Below are 23,864 nucleotides of genomic sequence, written 5' to 3' on the forward strand. Positions count from 1 at the left end.
TCGGGGGAAACGCAGGGTATTAGAGCACACAGTGTGGAGGGAAACTCAGGGTATTAGAGCACAGAGTGTAGGGGGAAACGCAGGGTATTAGAGCACAGAATGTAGGGGGAAACGCAGGGTATTAGAGCACACAGTGTGGGGGGAAACGCAGGGTATTAGAGCAGAGTGTGGAAAGAAATGCAGGGTATTAGAGCATAGAGTGTGGAAAAAAACACAGGGTATTAGAGCACAGAGTGTAGGGGGGAAACGCAGGGTATTAGAGCACAGAGTGTAGGGGGAAACGCAGGGTATGAGAGCATACAGTGTGAGGGGAAACGCAGGGTATTAGAGCACACAGTGCAGAGGGAAACGCAGGGTATTAGAGCACAGAATGTGGGGGGAAACGCTGGGTATTAGAGCACAGAGTGTAGTGGGGGAAACGCAGGGTATTCGAGCAAAGAGTTTGGGGAAAACGCAGCGTATTAGAGCACAGAGTGTCGGGGGAAACGCAGGGTATTAGAGCACAGAGTGTAGGGGGGGAAACGCAGGGTATTAGAGCATAGAGTGTGGGGGGAAATGCACGGTATTAGAGCACAGAGTGTCGGGGGGAAACGCAGGCTATTAGAGCACAGAGTGGAGGGGGAAAGGCAGGGTATTAGAGCAGACAGTGTCGGGGGAAATGCAGGGTATTAGAGCACACAGTGCAGAGGGAAACGCAGGGTATTAGAGCTCAGAGTGTGGAAAGAAACGCAGGGTATTAGAGCACAGAGTGCAGGGGAAAACGCAGGGTATTAGAGCACAGAGTGTGGGGAGAAACACAGGGTATTAGAGCACAGAGTGTGGGGGGAAACACAGGGTATTAGAGCACAGAGTGTAGGGGGAAACGCAGGGTATTAGAGCACAGAGTGTGGGGGGAAACGCAGGGTATTAGAGCAGAGTGTGGAAAGAAATGCAGGGTATTAGAGCATAGAGTGTGGAAAGAAACACAGGGTATTAGAGCATACAGTGTCAGGGGAAACGCAAGGTATTAGAGCACAGAGTGTAGGGGGGAAACGCAGGGTATTAGAGCATACAGTGTCGGGGGAAACGCAGGTTATTAGAGCACAGAGTGTAGGGGGAAACGCAGGGTATTAGAGCATACAGTGTCGGGGGAAACGCAGGGTATTAGAGCACAGAGTGTGGGGGGAAACGCAGGGTATTAGAGCACAGAGTGTAGGAGGAAACGCAGGGTATTAGAGTACACAGTGTGGGGGGAAACGCAGGGTATTAGAGCACAGCGTGTGGGGGGGGGAAAACACAGGGTATTAGAGCACAGAGTGCAGGGTGAAGCGCAGGGTATTAGAGCACAGAGTGTGGGGGGAAACACAGGGTATTAGAGCACAGAGTGTCGGGGGAAACGCAGGGTATTAGAGCACAGAATGTGGGGGGAAACGCAGGGTATTAGAGCACAGAGTGTGGGAGAAACGCAGGGTATTAGAGCACAGCGTGTGGGGGGGAAACACAGGGTATTAGAGCACAGCGTGTAGGGGGAAACGCAGGATATTAGAGCACGCAGTGTCGGGGGAAACGCAGGGTATTAGAGCACACAGTGTGGGGGGAAACTCAGGGTATTAGAGCACAGAGTGTAGGGGGAAACGCAGGGTATTAGAGCACAGAATGTAGGGGGAAACGCAGGGTATTAGAGCACACAGTGTGGGGGGAAACGCAGGGTATTAGAGCAGAGTGTGGAAAGAAATGCAGGGTATTACAGCATAGAGTGTGGAAAAAAACACAGGGTATTAGAGCACAGAGTGTAGGGGGGAAACGCAGGGTATTAGAGCACAGAGTGTAGGGGGAAACGCAGGGTATGAGAGCATACAGTGTGAGGGGAAACGCAGGGTATTAGAGCACACAGTGCAGAGGGAAACGCAGGGTATTAGAGCACAGAATGTGGGGGGAAACGCTGGGTATTAGAGCACAGAGTGTAGTGGGGGAAACGCAGGGTATTCGAGCAAAGAGTTTGGGGAAAACGCAGCGTATTAGAGCACAGAGTGTCGGGGGAAACGCAGGGTATTAGAGCACAGAGTGTAGGGGGGGAAACGCAGGGTATTAGAGCATAGAGTGTGGGGGGAAATGCACGGTATTAGAGCACAGAGTGTCGGGGGGAAACGCAGGCTATTAGAGCACAGAGTGGAGGGGGAAAGGCAGGGTATTAGAGCAGACAGTGTCGGGGGAAATGCAGGGTATTAGAGCACACAGTGCAGAGGGAAACGCAGGGTATTAGAGCTCAGAGTGTGGAAAGAAACGCAGGGTATTAGAGCACAGAGTGCAGGGGAAAACGCAGGGTATTAGAGCACAGAGTGTGGGGAGAAACACAGGGTATTAGAGCACAGAGTGTGGGGGGAAACACAGGGTATTAGAGCACAGAGTGTAGGGGGAAACGCAGGGTATTAGAGCACAGAGTGTGGGGGGAAACGCAGGGTATTAGAGCAGAGTGTGGAAAGAAATGCAGGGTATTAGAGCATAGAGTGTGGAAAGAAACACAGGGTATTAGAGCATACAGTGTCAGGGGAAACGCAAGGTATTAGAGCACAGAGTGTAGGGGGGAAACGCAGGGTATTAGAGCATACAGTGTCGGGGGAAACGCAGGTTATTAGAGCACAGAGTGTAGGGGGAAACGCAGGGTATTAGAGCATACAGTGTCGGGGGAAACGCAGGGTATTAGAGCACAGAGTGTGGGGGGAAACGCAGGGTATTAGAGCACAGAGTGTAGGAGGAAACGCAGGGTATTAGAGTACACAGTGTGGGGGGAAACGCAGGGTATTAGAGCACAGCGTGTGGGGGGGGGAAACACAGGGTATTAGAGCACAGAGTGCAGGGTGAAGCGCAGGGTATTAGAGCACAGGGTGTAGGGGAATACGCAGGGTATTAGAGCACACAGTGTGGGGGGAAACGCAGGGTATTAGAGCACAGAGTGTCGGGGGAAACGCAGGGTATTAGAGCACACAGTGTGGGGGGAAACGCAGGGTATTAGAGCAGAGTGTGGAAAGAAATGCAGGGTATTAGAGCATAGAGTGTGGAAAGAAACACAGGGTATTAGAGCACAGAGTGTGGGGGGAAATGCAGGGTATTAGAGCACAGAGTGTAGGGGGGAAACGCAGGGTATTAGAGCACAGAGTGTCGGGGGAAACGCAGGGTATTAGAGCATACAGTGTCGGGTGAAACGCAGGGTATTAGAGCACAGAGTGTAGCGGGGAAACGCAGGGTATTAGAGCACAGAGTGTAGGGGGAAACGCAGGGTATTAGAGCACAGAGTGTAGGAGGAAACACAGGGTATTAGAGCACAGAGTGCAGGGGGAAACACAGGGTATTAGAGCACAGAGTGTGGGGGGAAACACAGGGTATTAGAGCACAGAGTGTCGGGGGAAACGCAGGGTATTAGAGCACAGAATGTGGGGGGAAACGCAGAGTATTAGAGCACAGAGTGTGGGGGGGGGGAAACACAGGGTATTAGAGCACAGAGTTTGGGGGTAAACACAGCGTATTAGAGCACAGAGTGTAGGGGGAAACACAGGGTATTAGACCACAAAGTGTCGGGGGGAAATGCAGGGTATTAGAGCACAGAGTGTGGGAGAAACGCAGGGTATTAGAGCACAGCGTGTGGGGGGGAAACACAGGGTATTAGAGCACAGCGTTTAGGGGGAAACGCAGGATATTAGAGCACGCAGTGTCGGGGGAAACGCAGGGTATTAGAGCACACAGTGTGGGGGGAAACTAAGGATATTAGAGCACAGAGTGTAGGGGGAAACGCAGGGTATTCGAGCACAGAGTGTAGGGGGAAACGCAGGGTATTAGAGCACACAGTGTGGGGGGAAACGCAGGGTATTAGAGCAGAGTGTGGAAAGAAATGCAGGGTATTAGAGCATAGAGTGTGGAAAAAAACACAGGGTATTAGAGCACAGAGTGTAGGGGGGAAACGCAGGGTATTAGAGCACAGAGTGTAGGGGGAAACGCAGGGTATGAGAGCATACAGTGTGAGGGGAAACGCAGGGTATTCGAGCACACAGTGCAGAGGGAAACGCAGGGTATTAGAGCACAGAATGTGGGGGGAAACGCTGGGTATTAGAGCACAGAGTGTAGTGGGGGAAACGCAGGGTATTCGAGCAAAGAGTTTGGGGAAAACGCAGCGTATTAGAGCACAGAGTGTCGGGGGAAACACAGGGTATTAGAGCTCAGAGTGTAGGGGGAAACACAGGGTATTAGAGCACACAGTGTAGGGGGAAACACAGGGTATTAGAGCACACAGTGCAGAGGGAAACGCAGGGTATTAGAGCTCAGAGTGTAGGGGGAAACACAGGGTATTAGAGCACAGAGTGTAGGGGGAAACGCAGGGTATTAGAGCACACAGTGTAGGGGGAAACACAGGGTATTAGAGCACACAGTGCAGAGGGAAACGCAGGGTATTAGAGCACAGAGTGTGGAAAGAAACGCAGGGTATTAGAGCACAGAGTGCAGGGGAAAACGCAGGGTATTAGAGCACAGAATGTGGGGAGAAACGCAGGGTATTAGAGCACAGAGTGCAGGGGGGGAAACGCAGGGTATTAGAGCACAGAGTGTGGGGGGAAACGCAGGGTATTAGAGCACAGAGTGTAGGGGTAAACGCAGGGTATTAGAGCACAGAGTGTAGGGGGAAACGCAGGGTATTAGAGCACAGAGTGTAGGGGGAAACGCAGGGTGTTAGAGCACAGAGTGTGGGGGGAAACGCAGGGTATTAGAGCACAGAGTGTGGTGGGGGGGAAACACAGGGTATTAGAGCACAGAGTGTGGGGGGAAACACAGGGTATTAGAGCACAGAGTGTAGGGGGAAACACAGGGAATTAGAGCACAAAGTGTGGGGGAAACGCAGGGTATTAGAGCACAGCGTGTGGGGGGGGGAAACACAGGGTATTAGAGCACAGAGGGTAGGGGGAAACGCAGGGTATTAGAGCACAGAGTGTGGGGGGTGAAACACAGGGTATTAGAGCACAGAGTGTGGGGGGAAACACAGCGTATTAGAGCACAGAGTGTAGGGGGAAACACAGGGTATTAGAGCACAGAGTGTGGGAGAAACGCAGGGTATTAGAGAACAGAGTGTGGGAGAAACGCAGGGTATTAGAGCACAGCATGTGGGGGGGGAAACACAGGGTATTAGAGCACAGAGTGTAGGGGGAAACGCAGGATATTAGAGCACGCAGTGTAGGGGGAAACGCAGGGTATTAGAGCACACAGTGTGGGGGGAAACTAAGGGTATTAGAGCACAGAGTGTAGGGGGAAACGCAGGGTATTAGAGCACAGAGTGTAGGGGGAAACGCAGGGTATTAGAGCACACAGTGTGGGGGGAAACGCAGGGTATTAGAGCAGAGTGTGGAAAGAAATGCAGGGTATTAGAGCATCGAGTGTGGAAATAAACACAGGGTATTAGAGCACAGAGTGTAGGGGGAAATGTAGGGTATTAGAGCACATAATGTGGGGGGAAACGCTGGGTATTAGAGCACAGAGTGTAGTGGGGGAAACGCAGGGTATTCGAGCAAAGAGTTTGGGGAAAACGCAGCGTATTAGAGCACAGAGTGTAGGGGGAAACACAGGGTATTAGAGCACAGAGTGTGGGGTAAACGCAGGGTATTAGAGCACAGAGTGTAGGGGGAAACACAGGGTATTAGAGCACACAGTGCAGAGGGAAACGCAGGGTATTAGAGCACAGAGTGTGGAAAGAAACGCAGGGTATTAGAGCACAGAGTGCAGGGGAAAACGCAGGGTATTAGAGCACAGAATGTGGGGGGAAACGCAGGGTATTAGAGCACAGAGTGCAGAGGGGGGAAACGCAGGGTATTAGAGCACAGAGTGTGGGGGGAAACGCAGGGTATTAGAGCACAGAGTGTAGGGGTAAACGCAGGGTATTAGAGCACAGAGTGTAGGGGGAAACGCAGGGTGTTGGAGCACAGAGTGTGGGGGGAAACGCAGGGTATTAGAGCACAGAGTGTGGTGGGGGGGGAAACACAGGGTATTAGAGCACAGAGTGTGGGGGGAAACACAGGGTATTAGAGCACAGAGTGTGGGGGGGGAAACACAGGGAATTAGAGCACAAAGTGTCGGGGGGAAACGCACGGTATTAGAGCACAAAGTGTGGGGGAAACGCAGGGTATTAGAGCACAGCGTGTGGGGGGCGGGAAACACAGGGTATTAGAGCACAGAGTGTAGGGGGAAACGCAGGGTATTAGAGCACAGAGTGTGGGGGAAACGCAGGGTATTAGAGCACAGGGTGTAGGGGGAAACGCAGGGTATTAGAGCACAGAGTGTGGGGGAAACGCAGGGTATTAGATCAAAGAGTGTCGGGGAAACGCAGGGTATTAGAGCACAGGGTGTAGGGGGAAACGCAGGGTATTAGAGCACACAGTGTGGGGGGAAACACAGGGTATTAGAGCACAGAGTGTAGGGGGAAACGCAGCGTATTAGAGCACAGAGTGTAGGGGGAAACGCAGGGTATTAGAGCACACAGTGTGGGGGGAAACGCAGTGTATTAGAGCACAGAGTGTGGAAAGTAACGCAGGGTATTAGAGCATAGAGTGTGGAAAGAAACACAGGGTATTAGAGCACAGAGTGTAGGGGGAAATATAGGGTATTAGAGCGCAGAGTGTAGGGGGGAAACGCAGGGTATGAGAGCACAGAGTGTAGGGGGAAACGCAGGGTATTAGAGCACAGAGTGTGGGGGGAAACACAGGGTATTAGAGCACAGAGTGTGGGGGGAAACGCAGGGTATTAGAGCACAGAGTGTAGGGGGAAACACAGGGTATTAGAGCACAGAGTGTAGGGGGAAACACAGGGTATTAGAGCACAGAGTGTAGGGGGAAACGTAGGGTATTAGAGCACAGTTGTGGAAAGAAATGCAGGGTATTAGAGCATAGAGTGTGGAAAGAAACACAGGGTATTAGAGCATACAGTGTCGGGGGAAACGCAGGGTATTAGAGCACAGAGTGTAGGGGGGAAACGCAGGGTATTAGAGCATACAGTGTCGGGGGAAACGCAGGTTATTAGAGCACAGAGTGTAGGGGGAAACGCAGGGTATTAGAGCATACAGTGTCGGGGGAAACGCAGGGTATTAGAGCACAGAGTGTGGGGGGAAACGCAGGGTATTAGAGCACAGAGTGTAGGAGGAAACGCAGGGTATTAGAGTACACAGTTTGGGGGGAAACGCAGGGTATTAGAGCACAGCGTGTGGGGGGGGGAAACACAGGGTATTAGAGCACAGAGTGCAGGGGGAAGCGCAGGGTATTAGAGCACAGGGTGTAGGGGAATACGCAGGGTATTAGAGCACACAGTGTGGGGGGAACGCAGGGTATTAGAGCACAGAGTGTCGGGGAAATGCAGGGTATTAGAGCACACAGTGTGGGGGGAAACGCAGGGTATTAGAGCACAGAGTGTAGGGGGAAACGCAGTGTATTAGAGCATACAGTGTCGGGGGAAACGCAGGGTATTAGAGCACAGCGTGTGGGGGGGGGGAAACACAGGGTATTAGAGAACAGAGTGTGGGGGGAAACGCAGGGTATTAGAGCACAGAGTGTGGGGGAAACGCAGGGTATTAGAGCACAGAGTGTCGGGGAAACGCAGGGTATTAGAGCACAGGGTGTAGGGGGAAACGCAGGGTATTAGAGCACACAGTGTGGGGGGAAACACAGGGTATTAGAGCACAGAGTGTAGGGGGAAACGCAGCGTATTAGAGCACAGAGTGTAGGGGGAAATGCAGGGTATTAGAGCACAGAGTGTGGAAAGAAACGCAGGGTATTAGAGCACAGAGTGTAGGGGGAAATATAGGGTATTAGAGCGCAGAGTGTAGGGGGGAAACGCAGGGTATGAGAGCACAGAGTGTAGGGGGAAACGCAGGGTATTAGAGCACAGAGTGTGGGGGGAAACACAGGGAATTAGAGCACAGAGTGTGGGGGGAAACGCAGGATATTAGAGCACAGAGTGTCGGGGGAAACGCAGGGTATTAGAGCACACAGTGTGGGGGGAAACGCAGGGTATTAGAGCACAGAGTGTAGGGGGAAACGCAGTGTATTAGAGCATACAGTGTCGGGGGAAACGCAGGGTATTAGAGCACAGCGTGTGGGGGGGGGGAAACACAGGGTATTAGAGCACAGAGTGTAGGGGGAAACGCAGGGTATTAGAGCACAGAGTGTGGGGGAAACGCAGGGTATTCGAGCACAGGGTGTAGGGGGAAACGCAGGGTATTAGAGCACAGAGTGTGGGGGAAACGCAGGGTATTAGAGCACAGAGTGTAGGGGGGAAACGCAGGGTATTAGAGCACAGGGTGTAGGGGGAAACGCAGGGTATTAGAGCACAGAGTGTGGGGGGAAACACAGGGTATTAGAGCACAGAGTGTGGGGGGAAACGCAGGGTATTAGAGCACACAGTGCAGAGGGAAACGCAGGGTATTAGAGCACAGAGTGTGGAAAGAAACGCAGGGTATTAGAGCACAGAGTGCAGGGGAAAACGCAGGGTATTAGAGCACAGAATGTGGGGGGAAACGCAGGGTATTAGAGCACAGAGTGCAGAGGGGGGAAACGCAGGGTATTAGAGCACAGAGTGTGGGGGGAAACGCAGGGTATTAGAGCACAGAGTGTAGGGGTAAACGCAGGGTATTAGAGCACAGAGTGTAGGGGGAAACGCAGGGTGTTGGAGCACAGAGTGTGGGGGGAAACGCAGGGTATTAGAGCACAGAGTGTGGTGGGGGGGGAAACACAGGGTATTAGAGCACAGAGTGTGGGGGGAAACACAGGGTATTAGAGCACAGAGTGTGGGGGGGGAAACACAGGGAATTAGAGCACAAAGTGTCGGGGGGAAACGCACGGTATTAGAGCACAAAGTGTGGGGGAAACGCAGGGTATTAGAGCACAGCGTGTGGGGGTCGGGAAACACAGGGTATTAGAGCACAGAGTGTAGGGGGAAACGCAGGGTATTAGAGCACAGAGTGTGGGGGAAACGCAGGGTATTAGAGCACAGGGTGTAGGGGGAAACGCAGGGTATTAGAGCACAGAGTGTGGGGGAAACGCAGGGTATTAGATCAAAGAGTGTCGGGGAAACGCAGGGTATTAGAGCACAGGGTGTAGGGGGAATCGCAGGGTATTAGAGCACACAGTGTGGGGGGAAACACAGGGTATTAGAGCACAGAGTGTAGGGGGAAACGCAGCGTATTAGAGCACAGAGTGTAGGGGGAAACGCAGGGTATTAGAGCACACAGTGTGGGGGGAAACGCAGTGTATTAGAGCACAGAGTGTGGAAAGAAACGCAGGGTATTAGAGCATAGAGTGTGGAAAGAAACACAGGGTATTAGAGCACAGAGTGTAGGGGGAAATATAGGGTATTAGAGCGCAGAGTGTAGGGGGGAAACGCAGGGTATGAGAGCACAGAGTGTAGGGGGAAACGCAGGGTATTAGAGCACAGAGTGTGGGGGGAAACACAGGGTATTAGAGCACAGAGTGTGGGGGGAAACGCAGGGTATTAGAGCACAGAGTGTAGGGGGAAACACAGGGTATTAGAGCACAGAGTGTAGGGGGAAACACAGGGTATTAGAGCACAGAGTGTAGGGGGAAACGTAGGGTATTAGAGCACAGTTGTGGAAAGAAATGCAGGGTATTAGAGCATAGAGTGTGGAAAGAAACACAGGGTATTAGAGCATACAGTGTCGGGGGAAACGCAGGGTATTAGAGCACAGAGTGTAGGGGGGAAACGCAGGGTATTAGAGCATACAGTGTCGGGGGAAACGCAGGTTATTAGAGCACAGAGTGTAGGGGGAAACGCAGGGTATTAGAGCATACAGTGTCGGGGGAAACGCAGGGTATTAGAGCACAGAGTGTGGGGGGAAACGCAGGGTATTAGAGCACAGAGTGTAGGAGGAAACGCAGGGTATTAGAGTACACAGTTTGGGGGGAAACGCAGGGTATTAGAGCACAGCGTGTGGGGGGGGGAAACACAGGGTATTAGAGCACAGAGTGCAGGGGGAAGCGCAGGGTATTAGAGCACAGGGTGTAGGGGAATACGCAGGGTATTAGAGCACACAGTGTGGGGGGAACGCAGGGTATTAGAGCACAGAGTGTCGGGGAAATGCAGGGTATTAGAGCACACAGTGTGGGGGGAAACGCAGGGTATTAGAGCACAGAGTGTAGGGGGAAACGCAGTGTATTAGAGCATACAGTGTCGGGGGAAACGCAGGGTATTAGAGCACAGCGTGTGGGGGGGGGGAAACACAGGGTATTAGAGAACAGAGTGTGGGGGGAAACGCAGGGTATTAGAGCACAGAGTGTGGGGGAAACGCAGGGTATTAGAGCACAGAGTGTCGGGGAAACGCAGGGTATTAGAGCACAGGGTGTAGGGGGAAACGCAGGGTATTAGAGCACACAGTGTGGGGGGAAACACAGGGTATTAGAGCACAGAGTGTAGGGGGAAACGCAGCGTATTAGAGCACAGAGTGTAGGGGGAAATGCAGGGTATTAGAGCACAGAGTGTGGAAAGAAACGCAGGGTATTAGAGCACAGAGTGTAGGGGGAAATATAGGGTATTAGAGCGCAGAGTGTAGGGGGGAAACGCAGGGTATGAGAGCACAGAGTGTAGGGGGAAACGCAGGGTATTAGAGCACAGAGTGTGGGGGGAAACACAGGGAATTAGAGCACAGAGTGTGGGGGGAAACGCAGGATATTAGAGCACAGAGTGTCGGGGGAAACGCAGGGTATTAGAGCACACAGTGTGGGGGGAAACGCAGGGTATTAGAGCACAGAGTGTAGGGGGAAACGCAGTGTATTAGAGCATACAGTGTCGGGGGAAACGCAGGGTATTAGAGCACAGCGTGTGGGGGGGTGGAAACACAGGGTATTAGAGCACAGAGTGTAGGGGGAAACGCAGGGTATTAGAGCACAGAGTGTGGGGGAAACGCAGGGTATTCGAGCACAGGGTGTAGGGGGAAACGCAGGGTATTAGAGCACAGAGTGTGGGGGAAACGCAGGGTATTAGAGCACAGAGTGTAGGGGGGAAACGCAGGGTATTAGAGCACAGGGTGTAGGGGGAAACGCAGGGTATTAGAGCACAGAGTGTGGGGGGAAACACAGGGTATTAGAGCACAGAGTGTGGGGGGAAACGCAGGGTATTAGAGCACAGAGTGTAGGGGGAAACACAGGGTATTAGAGCACAGAGTGTAGGGGGAAACACAGGGTATTAGAGCACAGAGTGTAGGGGGAAACGTAGGGTATTAGAGCACAGTTGTGGAAAGAAATGCAGGGTATTAGAGCATAGAGTGTGGAAAGAAACACAGGGTATTAGAGCATACAGTGTCGGGGGAAACGCAGGGTATTAGAGCACAGAGTGTAGGGGGGAAACGCAGGGTATTAGAGCATACAGTGTCGGGGGAAACGCAGGTTATTAGAGCACAGAGTGTAGGGGGAAACGCAGGGTATTAGAGCATACAGTGTCGGGGGAAACGCAGGGTATTAGAGCACAGAGTGTGGGGGGAAACGCAGGGTATTAGAGCACAGAGTGTAGGAGGAAACGCAGGGTATTAGAGTACACAGTTTGGGGGGAAACGCAGGGTATTAGAGCACAGCGTGTGGGGGGGGGAAACACAGGGTATTAGAGCACAGAGTGCAGGGGGAAGCGCAGGGTATTAGAGCACAGGGTGTAGGGGAATACGCAGGGTATTAGAGCACACAGTGTGGGGGGAAACGCAGGGTATTAGAGCACAGAGTGTCGGGGAAATGCAGGGTATTAGAGCACACAGTGTGGGGGGAAACGCAGGGTATTAGAGCACAGAGTGTAGGGGGAAACGCAGTGTATTAGAGCATACAGTGTCGGGGGAAACGCAGGGTATTAGAGCACAGCGTGTGGGGGGGGGGAAACACAGGGTATTAGAGAACAGAGTGTGGGGGGAAACGCAGGGTATTAGAGCACAGAGTGTGGGGGAAACGCAGGGTATTAGAGCACAGAGTGTCGGGGAAACGCAGGGTATTAGAGCACAGGGTGTAGGGGGAAACGCAGGGTATTAGAGCACACAGTGTGGGGGGAAACACAGGGTATTAGAGCACAGAGTGTAGGGGGAAACGCAGCGTATTAGAGCACAGAGTGTAGGGGGAAATGCAGGGTATTAGAGCACAGAGTGTGGAAAGAAACGCAGGGTATTAGAGCACAGAGTGTAGGGGGAAATATAGGGTATTAGAGCGCAGAGTGTAGGGGGGAAACGCAGGGTATGAGAGCACAGAGTGTAGGGGGAAACGCAGGGTATTAGAGCACAGAGTGTGGGGGGAAACACAGGGAATTAGAGCACAGAGTGTGGGGGGAAACGCAGGATATTAGAGCACAGAGTGTCGGGGGAAACGCAGGGTATTAGAGCACACAGTGTGGGGGGAAACGCAGGGTATTAGAGCACAGAGTGTAGGGGGAAACGCAGTGTATTAGAGCATACAGTGTCGGGGGAAACGCAGGGTATTAGAGCACAGCGTGTGGGGGGGGGGAAACACAGGGTATTAGAGCACAGAGTGTAGGGGGAAACGCAGGGTATTAGAGCACAGAGTGTGGGGGAAACGCAGGGTATTCGAGCACAGGGTGTAGGGGGAAACGCAGGGTATTAGAGCACAGAGTGTGGGGGAAACGCAGGGTATTAGAGCACAGAGTGTCGGGGAAACGCAGGGTATTAGAGCACAGGGTGTAGGGGGAAACGCAGGGTATTAGAGCACACAGTGTGGGGGGAAACACAGGGTATTAGAGCACAGAGTGTAGGGGGAAACGCAGCGTATTAGAGCACAGAGTGTAGGGGGAAATGCAGGGTATTAGAGCACAGAGTGCGGAAAGAAACGCAGGGTATTAGAGCACAGAGTGTAGGGGGAAATATAGGGTATTAGAGCGCAGAGTGTAGGGGGGAAACGCAGGGTATGAGAGCACAGAGTGTAGGGGGAAACGCAGGGTATTAGAGCACAGAGTGTGGGGGAAACACAGGGAATTAGAGCACAGAGTGTGGGGGGAAACGCAGGATATTAGAGCACAGAGTGTAGGGGGAAACACAGGGTATTAGAGCACAGAGTGTAGGGGGAAACACAGGGTATTAGAGTACAGAGTGTAGGGGGAAACGTAGGGTATTAGAGCACAGAGTGTGAGGGGAAACGCAGGGTATTAGAGCGCAGAGTGTGGGGGGCGGGGGGGAAACACAGGGTATTAGAGCACAGAGTGTGGGGGGAAACACAGGGTATTAGAGCACAGAGTGTCGGGGGAAACACAGGGTATTGAGCACAAAGTGTCGGGGGGAAACGCAGGGTATTAGAGCACAGAGTGTGGGGGAAACGCAGGGTATTAGAGCACAGCGTGTGGGGGGGGGAAACACAGGGTATTAGAGCACAGAGTGTAGGGGGAAACGCAGGGTATTAGAGCACACAGTTTGGGGGGAAACGCAGGATATTAGAGCACAGAGTGTGGAAAGAAACGCAGTGTATTAGAGCATAGAGTGTGGAAAGAAACGCAGGGTATTAGAGCACAGAGTGTAGGGGGAAACGCAGTGTATTAGAGCACAGAGTGCAGGGGAAAACGCAGGGTATTAGAGCACAGAATGTGGGGGGAAACGCAGGGTATTAGAGCACAGAGTGTAGGGGGGTCAAACGCAGGGTATTAGAGCACAGAGTGTGGGGGGAAACGCAGGGTATTAGAGCACAGAGTGTACGGGGGGAAACGCAGGGTATTAGAGCACAGAGTGTAGGGGGAAACACATGGTATTAGAGCACAGAGTGTAGGGGGCAATGCATGGTATTAGAGCACAGAGTGTAGGGGGGGAAACGCAGGGTATTAGAGCACAGAGTGTAGGGGGAAACGCAGGGTATTAGAGCACAGAGTGTGGGGGAAACGCAGGGTATTAGAGCACAGAGTGTGGGGGGAAGCGCAGGGTATTGGAGCATAGAGTGTGGGGGAAACGCAGGGTATTAGAGCACAGAGTGCGGGGGCAAACGCAGGGTATTAGAGCACACAGTGTGGGGGGAAACGCAGGGTATTAGAGCGCAGAGTGTAGGGGGGAAACGCAGGGTATTAGAGCACAGAGTGTCGGGGGAAACGCAGGGTATTAGAGCACAGAGTGTGGGGGGAAACACAGGGTATTAGAGCACAGAGTGTGGGGGGAAACGCAGGGTATTAGAGCACAGGGAGTCGGGGGAAACACAGGGTATTAGAGCACAGAGTGTGGGGGGAAACACAGGGTATTAGAGCACAGCGTGTGGGGGGGGGAAACGCAGGGTATTAGAGCACAGAGTGTGAGGGGAAACGCAGGGTATTAGAGCACAGAGTGTGGGGGGGGGGAACACAGGATATTAGAGCACAGAGTGTGGGGGGAAACACAGGGTATTAGAGCACAGAGTGTCGGGGGAAACGCAGGGTATTAGAGCACAGAGTGTGGGGGAAACGCAGGGTATTAGAGCACAGCGTGTGGGGGGAAACGCAGGGTATTAGAGCACAGAGTGTGAGGGGGGGGAACACAGGATATTAGAGCACAGAGTGTGGGGGGAAACACAGGGTATTAGAGCACAGAGTGTCGGGGGAAACACAGGGTATTAGAGCACAGAGTGTGGGGGAAACGCAGGGTATTAGAGCACAGCGTGTGGGGGGGGGGAAACACAGGGTATTAGAGCACAGAGTGTAGGGGGAAGCGCAGGGTATCAGAGCACGGGGTGTAGGGGAAGACGCAGGGTATTAGAGCACACAGTGTCGGGGGAAACGCAGGGTATTAGAGCACAGAGTGTAGGGGGAAACGCAGGGTATTAGAGCACACTGTGTGGGGGGAAACGCAGGGTATTAGAGCAGAGTGTGGAAAGAAATGCAGGGTATTAGAGCATAGAGTGTGGAAAGAAACACAGGGTATTAGAGCATACAGTGTCGGGGGAAACGCAAGGTATTAGAGCACAGAGTGTAGGGGGAAACGCAGGGTATTAGAGCATACAGTGTCGGGGGAAACGCAGGTTATTAGAGCACAGAGTGTAGGGGGAAACGCAGTGTATTAGAGCACAGAGTGTGGGGGGAAACGCAGGGTATTAGAGCACAGAGTGTAGGAGGAAACGCAGGATATTAGAGCACAGGGTGTAGGGGAATACGCAGGGTATTAGAGCACACAGTGTGGGGGGAAACGCAGGGTATTAGAGCACAGAGTGTCGGGGTAAACGCAGGGTATTAGAGCACACAGTGTGGGGGGAAACGCAGGGTATTAGAGCAGAGTGTGGAAAGAAATGCAGGGTATTAGAGCATAGAGTGTGGAAAGAAACACAGGGTATTAGAGCACAGAGTGTAGGGGGAAATGCAGGGTATTAGAGCACAGAGTGTAGGGGGGAAACGCAGGGTATTAGAGCACAGAGTGTAGGGGGAAACGCAGGGTATTAGAGCATACAGTGTCGGGGGAAACGCAGGGTATTAGAGCACAGAGTGTCGGGGGAAACGCAGGGTATTAGAGCACAGAGTGTAGGGGGGAAACGCAGGGTATTAGAGCACAGAGTGTAGGGGGAAACGCAGGGTATTAGAGCACAGAGTGTAGGAGGAAATGCAGGGTATTAGAGTACACAGTGTGGGGGAAACGCAGGGTATTAGAGCACAGAGTGTGGGGGGAAACACAGGGTATTAGAGCACAGAGTGTGGGGGGAAACGCAGGGTATTAGAGAACAGAGTGTGGGGGGAAACGCAGGGTATTAGAGCACAGAGTGTGGGGGAAACGCAGGGTATTAGAGCACAGAGTGTCGGGGAAACGCAGGGTATTAGAGCACAGGGTGTAGGGGGAAACGCAGGGTATTAGAGCACACAGTGTGGGGGGAAACACAGGGTATTAGAGCACAGAGTGTAGGGGGAAACGCAGCGTATTAGAGCACAGAGTGTAGGGGGAAATGCAGGGTATTAGAGCACAGAGTGTGGAAAGAAACGCAGGGTATTAGAGCACAGAGTGTAGGGGGAAATATAGGGTATTAGAGCGCAGAGTGTAGGGGGGAAACGCAGGGTATGAGAGCACAGAGTGTAGGGGGAAACGCAGGGTATTAGAGCACAGAGTGTGGGGGGAAACACAGGGAATTAGAGCACAGAGTGTGGGGGGAAACGCAGGATATTAGAGCACAGAGTATCGGGGGAAACGCAGGGTATTAGAGCACACAGTGTGGGGGGAAACGCAGGGTATTAGAGCACAGAGTGTAGGGGGAAACGCAGTGTATTAGAGCATACAGTGTCGGGGGAAACGCAGGGTATTAGAGCACAGCGTGTGGGGGGGGGGAAACACAGGGTATTAGAGCACAGAGTGTAGGGGGAAACGCAGGGTATTAGAGCACAGAGTGTGGGGGAAACGCAGGGTATTCGAGCACAGGGTGTAGGGGGAAACGCAGGGTATTAGAGCACAGAGTGTGGGGGAAACGCAGGGTATTAGAGCACAGAGTGTCGGGGAAACGCAGGGTATTAGAGCACAGGGTGTAGGGGGAAACGCAGGGTATTAGAGCACACAGTGTGGGGGGAAACACAGGGTATTAGAGCACAGAGTGTAGGGGGAAACGCAGCGTATTAGAGCACAGAGTGTAGGGGGAAATGCAGGGTATTAGAGCACAGAGTGCGGAAAGAAACGCAGGGTATTAGAGCACAGAGTGTAGGGGGAAATATAGGGTATTAGAGCGCAGAGTGTAGGGGGGAAACGCAGGGTATGAGAGCACAGAGTGTAGGGGGAAACGCAGGGTATTAGAGCACAGAGTGTGGGGGAAACACAGGGAATTAGAGCACAGAGTGTGGGGGGAAACGCAGGATATTAGAGCACAGAGTGTAGGGGGAAACACAGGGTATTAGAGCACAGAGTGTAGGGGGAAACACAGGGTATTAGAGTACAGAGTGTAGGGGGAAACGTAGGGTATTAGAGCACAGAGTGTGAGGGGAAACGCAGGGTATTAGAGCACAGAGTGTGGGGGGCGGGGGGGAAACACAGGGTATTAGAGCACAGAGTGTGGGGGGAAACACAGGGTATTAGAGCACAGAGTGTCGGGGGAAACACAGGGTATTGAGCACAAAGTGTCGGGGGGAAACGCAGGGTATTAGAGCACAGAGTGTGGGGGAAACGCAGGGTATTAGAGCACAGCGTGTGGGGGGGGGAAACACAGGGTATTAGAGCACAGAGTGTAGGGGGAAACGCAGGGTATTAGAGCACACAGTTTGGGGGGAAACGCAGGATATTAGAGCACAGAGTGTGGAAAGAAACGCAGTGTATTAGAGCATAGAGTGTGGAAAGAAACGCAGGGTATTAGAGCACAGAGTGTAGGGGGAAACGCAGTGTATTAGAGCACAGAGTGCAGGGGAAAACGCAGGGTATTAGAGCACAGAATGTGGGGGGAAACGCAGGGTATTAGAGCACAGAGTGTAGGGGGGTCAAACGCAGGGTATTAGAGCACAGAGTGTGGGGGGAAACGCAGGGTATTAGAGCACAGAGTGTACGGGGGGAAACGCAGGGTATTAGAGCACAGAGTGTAGGGGGAAACACATGGTATTAGAGCACAGAGTGTAGGGGGCAATGCATGGTATTAGAGCACCGAGTGTAGGGGGGGAAACGCAGGGTATTAGAGCACAGAGTGTAGGGGGAAACGCAGGGTATTAGAGCACAGAGTGTGGGGGAAACGCAGGGTATTAGAGCACAGAGTGTGGGGGGAAGCGCAGGGTATTGGAGCATAGAGTGTGGGGGAAACGCAGGGTATTAGAGCACAGAGTGCGGGGGGAAACGCAGGGTATTAGAGCACACAGTGTGGGGGGAAACGCAGGGTATTAGAGCGCAGAGTGTAGGGGGGAAACGCAGGGTATTAGAGCACAGAGTGTCGGGGGAAACGCAGGGTATTAGAGCACAGAGTGTGGGGGGAAACGCAGGATATTAGAGCACAGAGTGTAGGGGGAAACACAGGGTATTAGAGCACAGAGTGTAGGGGGAAACACAGGGTATTAGAGTACAGAGTGTAGGGGGAAACGTAGGGTATTAGAGCACAGAGTGTGAGGGGAAACGCAGGGTATTAGAGCACAGAGTGTGGGGGGCGGGGGGGAAACACAGGGTATTAGAGCACAGAGTGTGGGGGGAAACACAGGGTATTAGAGCACAGAGTGTCGGGGGAAACACAGGGTATTGAGCACAAAGTGTCGGGGGGAAACGCAGGGTATTAGAGCACAGAGTGTGGGGGAAACGCAGGGTATTAGAGCACAGCGTGTGGGGGGGGGGAAACACAGGGTATTAGAGCACAGAGTGTAGGGGGAAATGCAGGGTATTAGAGCACACAGTTTGGGGGGAAACGCAGGATATTAGAGCACAGAGTGTGGAAAGAAACGCAGTGTATTAGAGCATAGAGTGTGGAAAGAAACGCAGGGTATTAGAGCACAGAGTGTAGGGGGAAACGCAGTGTATTAGAGCACAGAGTGCAGGGGAAAACGCAGGGTATTAGAGCACAGAATGTGGGGGGAAACGCAGGGTATTAGAGCACAGAGTGTAGGGGGGTCAAACGCAGGGTATTAGAGCACAGAGTGTGGGGGGAAACGCAGGGTATTAGAGCACAGAGTGTACGGGGGGAAACGCAGGGTATTAGAGCACAGAGTGTAGGGGGAAACACATGGTATTAGAGCACAGAGTGTAGGGGGCAATGCATGGTATTAGAGCACAGAGTGTAGGGGGGGAAACGCAGGGTATTAGAGCACAGAGTGTAGGGGGAAACGCAGGGTATTGGAGCATAGAGTGTGGGGGAAACGCAGGGTATTAGAGCACAGAGTGCGGGGGGAAACGCAGGGTATTAGAGCACACAGTGTGGGGGGAAACGCAGGGTATTAGAGCGCAGAGTGTAGGGGGGAAACGCAGGGTATTAGAGCACAGAGTGTCGGGGGAAACGCAGGGTATTAGAGCACAGAGTGTGGGGGGAAACACAGGGTATTAGAGCACAGAGTGTGGGGGGAAACGCAGGGTATTAGAGCACAGGGAGTCGGGGGAAACACAGGGTATTAGAGCACAGAGTGTGGGGGGAAACACAGGGTATTAGAGCACAGCGTGTGGGGGGGGGAAACGCAGGGTATTAGAGCACAGAGTGTGAGGGGAAACGCAGGGTATTAGAGCACAGAGTGTCGGGGGGGGGAACACAGGATATTAGAGCACAGAGTGTGGGGGGAAACACAGGGTATTAGAGCACAGAGTGTCGGGGGAAACGCAGGGTATTAGAGCACAGAGTGTGGGGGAAACGCAGGGTATTAGAGCACAGCGTGTGGGGGGAAACGCAGGGTATTAGAGCACAGAGTGTGAGGGGGGGGAACACAGGATATTAGAGCACAGAGTGTGGGGGGAAACACAGGGTATTAGAGCACAGAGTGTCGGGGGAAACACAGGGTATTAGAGCACAGAGTGTGGGGGAAACGCAGGGTATTAGAGCACAGCGTGTGGGGGGGGGAAACACAGGGTATTAGAGCACAGAGTGTAGGGGGAAGCGCAGGGTATCAGAGCACGGGGTGTAGGGGAAGACGCAGGGTATTAGAGCACACAGTGTCGGGGGAAACGCAGGGTATTAGAGCACAGAGTGTAGGGGGAAACGCAGGGTATTAGAGCACACAGTGTGGGGGGAAACGCAGGGTATTAGAGCAGAGTGTGGAAAGAAATGCAGGGTATTAGAGCATAGAGTGTGGAAAGAAACACAGGGTATTAGAGCATACAGTGTCGGGGGAAACGCAAGGTATTAGAGCACAGAGTGTAGGGGGAAACGCAGGGTATTAGAGCATACAGTGTCGGGGGAAACGCAGGTTATTAGAGCACAGAGTGTAGGGGGAAACGCAGGGTATTAGAGCACAGAGTGTGGGGGGAAACGCAGGGTATTAGAGCACAGAGTGTAGGAGGAAACGCAGGGTATTAGAGCACAGGGTGTAGGGGAATACGCAGGGTATTAGAGCACACAGTGTGGGGGGAAACGCAGGGTATTAGAGCACAGAGTGTCGGGGTAAACGCAGGGTATTAGAGCACACAGTGTGGGGGGAAACGCAGGGTATTAGAGCAGAGTGTGGAAAGAAATGCAGGGTATTAGAGCATAGAGTGTGGAAAGAAACACAGGGTATTAGAGCACAGAGTGTAGGGGGAAATGCAGGGTATTAGAGCACAGAGTGTAGGGGGGAAACGCAGGGTATTAGAGCACAGAGTGTAGGGGGAAACGCAGGGTATTAGAGCATACAGTGTCGGGGGAAACGCAGGGTATTAGAGCACAGAGTGTCGGGGGAAACGCAGGGTATTAGAGCACAGAGTGTAGGGGGGAAACGCAGGGTATTAGAGCACAGAGTGTAGGGGGAAACGCAGGGTATTAGAGCACAGAGTGTAGGAGGAAATGCAGGGTATTAGAGTACACAGTGTGGGGGGAAACGCAGGGTATTAGAGCACAGAGTGTGGGGGGAAACACAGGGTATTAGAGCACAGAGTGTGGGGGGAAACGCAGGGTATTAGAGCACAGAGTGTAGGAGGAAACACAGGGTATTAGAGCACAGAGTGCAGGGGGAAACACAGGGTATTAGAGCACAGAGTGTGGGGGGAAACACAGGGTATTAGAGCACAGAGTGTCGGGGGAAACGCAGGGTATTAGAGCACAGAATGTGGGGGGAAACGCAGAGTATTAGAGCACAGAGTGTGGGGGGGGGGGAAACACAGGGTATTAGAGCACAGAATGTAGGAGGAAACACAGGGTATTAGAGCACAGAGTGTAGGGGGAAACACAGGGTATTAGAGCACAAAGTGTCGGGGGGAAATGCAGGGTATTAGAGCACAGAGTGTGGGAGAAACGCAGGGTATTAGAGCACAGCGTGTGGGGGGGAAACACAGGGTATTAGAGCACAGCGTGTAGGGGGAAACGCAGGATATTAGAGCACGCAGTGTCGGGGGAAACGCAGGGTATTAGAGCACACAGTGTGGGGGGAAACTCAGGGTATTAGAGCACAGAGTGTAGGGGGAAACGCAGGGTATTAGAGCACAGAATGTAGGGGGAAACGCAGGGTATTAGAGCACACAGTGTGGGGGGAAACGCAGGGTATTAGAGCAGAGTGTGGAAAGAAATGCAGGGTATTAGAGCATAGAGTGTGGAAAAAAACACAGGGTATTAGAGCACAGAGTGTAGGGGGGAAACGCAGGGTATTAGAGCACAGAGTGTAGGGGGAAACGCAGGGTATGAGAGCATACAGTGTGAGGGGAAACGCAGGGTATTAGAGCACACAGTGCAGAGGGAAACGCAGGGTATTAGAGCACAGAATGTGGGGGGAAACGCTGGGTATTAGAGCACAGAGTGTAGTGGGGGAAACGCAGGGTATTCGAGCAAAGAGTTTGGGGAAAACGCAGCGTATTAGAGCACAGAGTGTCGGGGGAAACGCAGGGTATTAGAGCACAGAGTGTAGGGGGGGAAACGCAGGGTATTAGAGCATAGAGTGTGGGGGGAAATGCACGGTATTAGAGCACAGAGTGTCGGGGAGAAACGCAGGCTATTAGAGCACAGAGTGGAGGGGGAAAGGCAGGGTATTAGAGCAGACAGTGTCGGGGGAAATGCAGGGTATTAGAGCACACAGTGCAGAGGGAAACGCAGGGTATTAGAGCTCAGAGTGTGGAAAGAAACGCAGGGTATTAGAGCACAGAGTGCAGGGGAAAACGCAGGGTATTAGAGCACAGAGTGTGGGGAGAAACACAGGGTATTAGAGCACAGAGTGTGGGGGGAAACACAGGGTATTAGAGCACAGAGTGTAGGGGGAAACGCAGGGTATTAGAGCACAGAGTGTGGGGGGAAACGCAGGGTATTAGAGCAGAGTGTGGAAAGAAATGCAGGGTATTAGAGCATAGAGTGTGGAAAGAAACACAGGGTATTAGAGCATACAGTGTCAGGGGAAACGCAAGGTATTAGAGCACAGAGTGTAGGGGGGAAACGCAGGGTATTAGAGCATACAGTGTCGGGGGAAACGCAGGTTATTAGAGCACAGAGTGTAGGGGGAAACGCAGGGTATTAGAGCATACAGTGTCGGGGGAAACGCAGGGTATTAGAGCACAGAGTGTGGGGGGAAACGCAGGGTATTAGAGCACAGAGTGTAGGAGGAAACGCAGGGTATTAGAGTACACAGTGTGGGGGGAAACGCAGGGTATTAGAGCACAGCGTGTGGGGGGGGGAAACACAGGGTATTAGAGCACAGAGTGCAGGGTGAAGCGCAGGGTATTAGAGCACAGGGTGTAGGGGAATACGCAGGGTATTAGAGCACACAGTGTGGGGGGAAACGCAGGGTATTAGAGCACAGAGTGTCGGGGGAAACGCAGGGTATTAGAGCACACAGTGTGGGGGGAAACGCAGGGTATTAGAGCAGAGTGTGGAAAGAAATGCAGGGTATTAGAGCATAGAGTGTGGAAAGAAACACAGGGTATTAGAGCACAGAGTGTAGGGGGAAATGCAGGGTATTAGAGCACAGAGTGTAGGGGGGAAACGCAGGGTATTAGAGCACAGAGTGTAGGGGGAAACGCAGGGTATTAGAGCATACAGTGTCGGGGGAAACGCAGGGTATTAGAGCACAGAGTGTAGGGGGGAAACGCAGGGTATTAGAGCACAGAGTGTAGGGGGAAACGCAGGGTATTAGAGCACAGAGTGTAGGAGGAAATGCAGGGTATTAGAGTACACAGTGTGGGGGGAAACGCAGGGTATTAGAGCACAGAGTGTGGGGGGAAACACAGGGTATTAGAGCACAGAGTGTGGGGGGAAACGCAGGGTATTAGAGCACAGAGTGCAGGGGGAAACACAGGGTATTAGAGCACAGAGTGTGGGGGGAAACACAGGGTATTAGAGCACAGAGTGTCGGGGGAAACGCAGGGTATTAGAGCACAGAATGTGGGGGGAAACGCAGAGTATTATAGAGCACAGAGTGTGGGGGGGGGAAACACAGGGTATTAGAGCACAGAGTTTGGGGGTAAACACAGCGTATTAGAGCACAGAGTGTAGGGGGAAACACAGGGTATTAGACCACAAAGTGTCGGGGGGAAATGCAGGGTATTAGAGCACAGAGTGTGGGAGAAACGCAGGGTATTAGAGCACAGCGTGTGGGGGGGAAACACAGGGTATTAGAGCACAGCGTGTAGGGGGAAACGCAGGATATTAGAGCACGCAGTGTCGGGGGAAACGCAGGGTATTAGAGCACACAGTGTGGGGGGAAACTAAGGGTATTAGAGCACAGAGTGTAGGGGGAAACGCAGGGTATTAGAGCACAGAGTGTAGGGGGAAACGCAGGGTATTAGAGCACACAGTGTGGGGGGAAACGCAGGGTATTAGAGCAGAGTGTGGAAAGAAATGCAGGGTATTAGAGCATAGAGTGTGGAAAAAAACACAGGGTATTAGAGCACAGAGTGTAGGGGGGAAACGCAGGGTATTAGAGCACAGAGTGTAGGGGGAAACGCAGGGTATGAGAGCATACAGTGTGAGGGGAAACGCAGGGTATTAGAGCACACAGTGCAGAGGGAAACGCAGGGTATTAGAGCACAGAATGTGGGGGGAAACGCTGGGTATTAGAGCACAGAGTGTAGTGGGGGAAACGCAGGGTATTCGAGCAAAGAGTTTGGGGAAAACGCAGCGTATTAGAGCACAGAGTGTCGGGGGATACACAGGGTATTAGAGCTCAGAGTGTAGGGGGAAACACAGGGTATTAGAGCACACAGTGTAGGGGGAAACACAGGGTATTAGAGCACACAGTGCAGAGGGAAACGCAGGGTATTAGAGCTCAGAGTGTTGGGGGAAACACAGGGTATTAGAGCACAGAGTGTAGGGGGAAACGCAGGGTATTAGAGCACAGAGTGTAGGGGGAAACACAGGGTATTAGAGCACAGAGTGTAGGGGGAAACGCAG

This window comes from Pristiophorus japonicus, chromosome X (assembly GCF_044704955.1).
Source record: "Pristiophorus japonicus isolate sPriJap1 chromosome X, sPriJap1.hap1, whole genome shotgun sequence".
NCBI classification, from domain to species: domain Eukaryota; kingdom Metazoa; phylum Chordata; class Chondrichthyes; family Pristiophoridae; genus Pristiophorus; species Pristiophorus japonicus.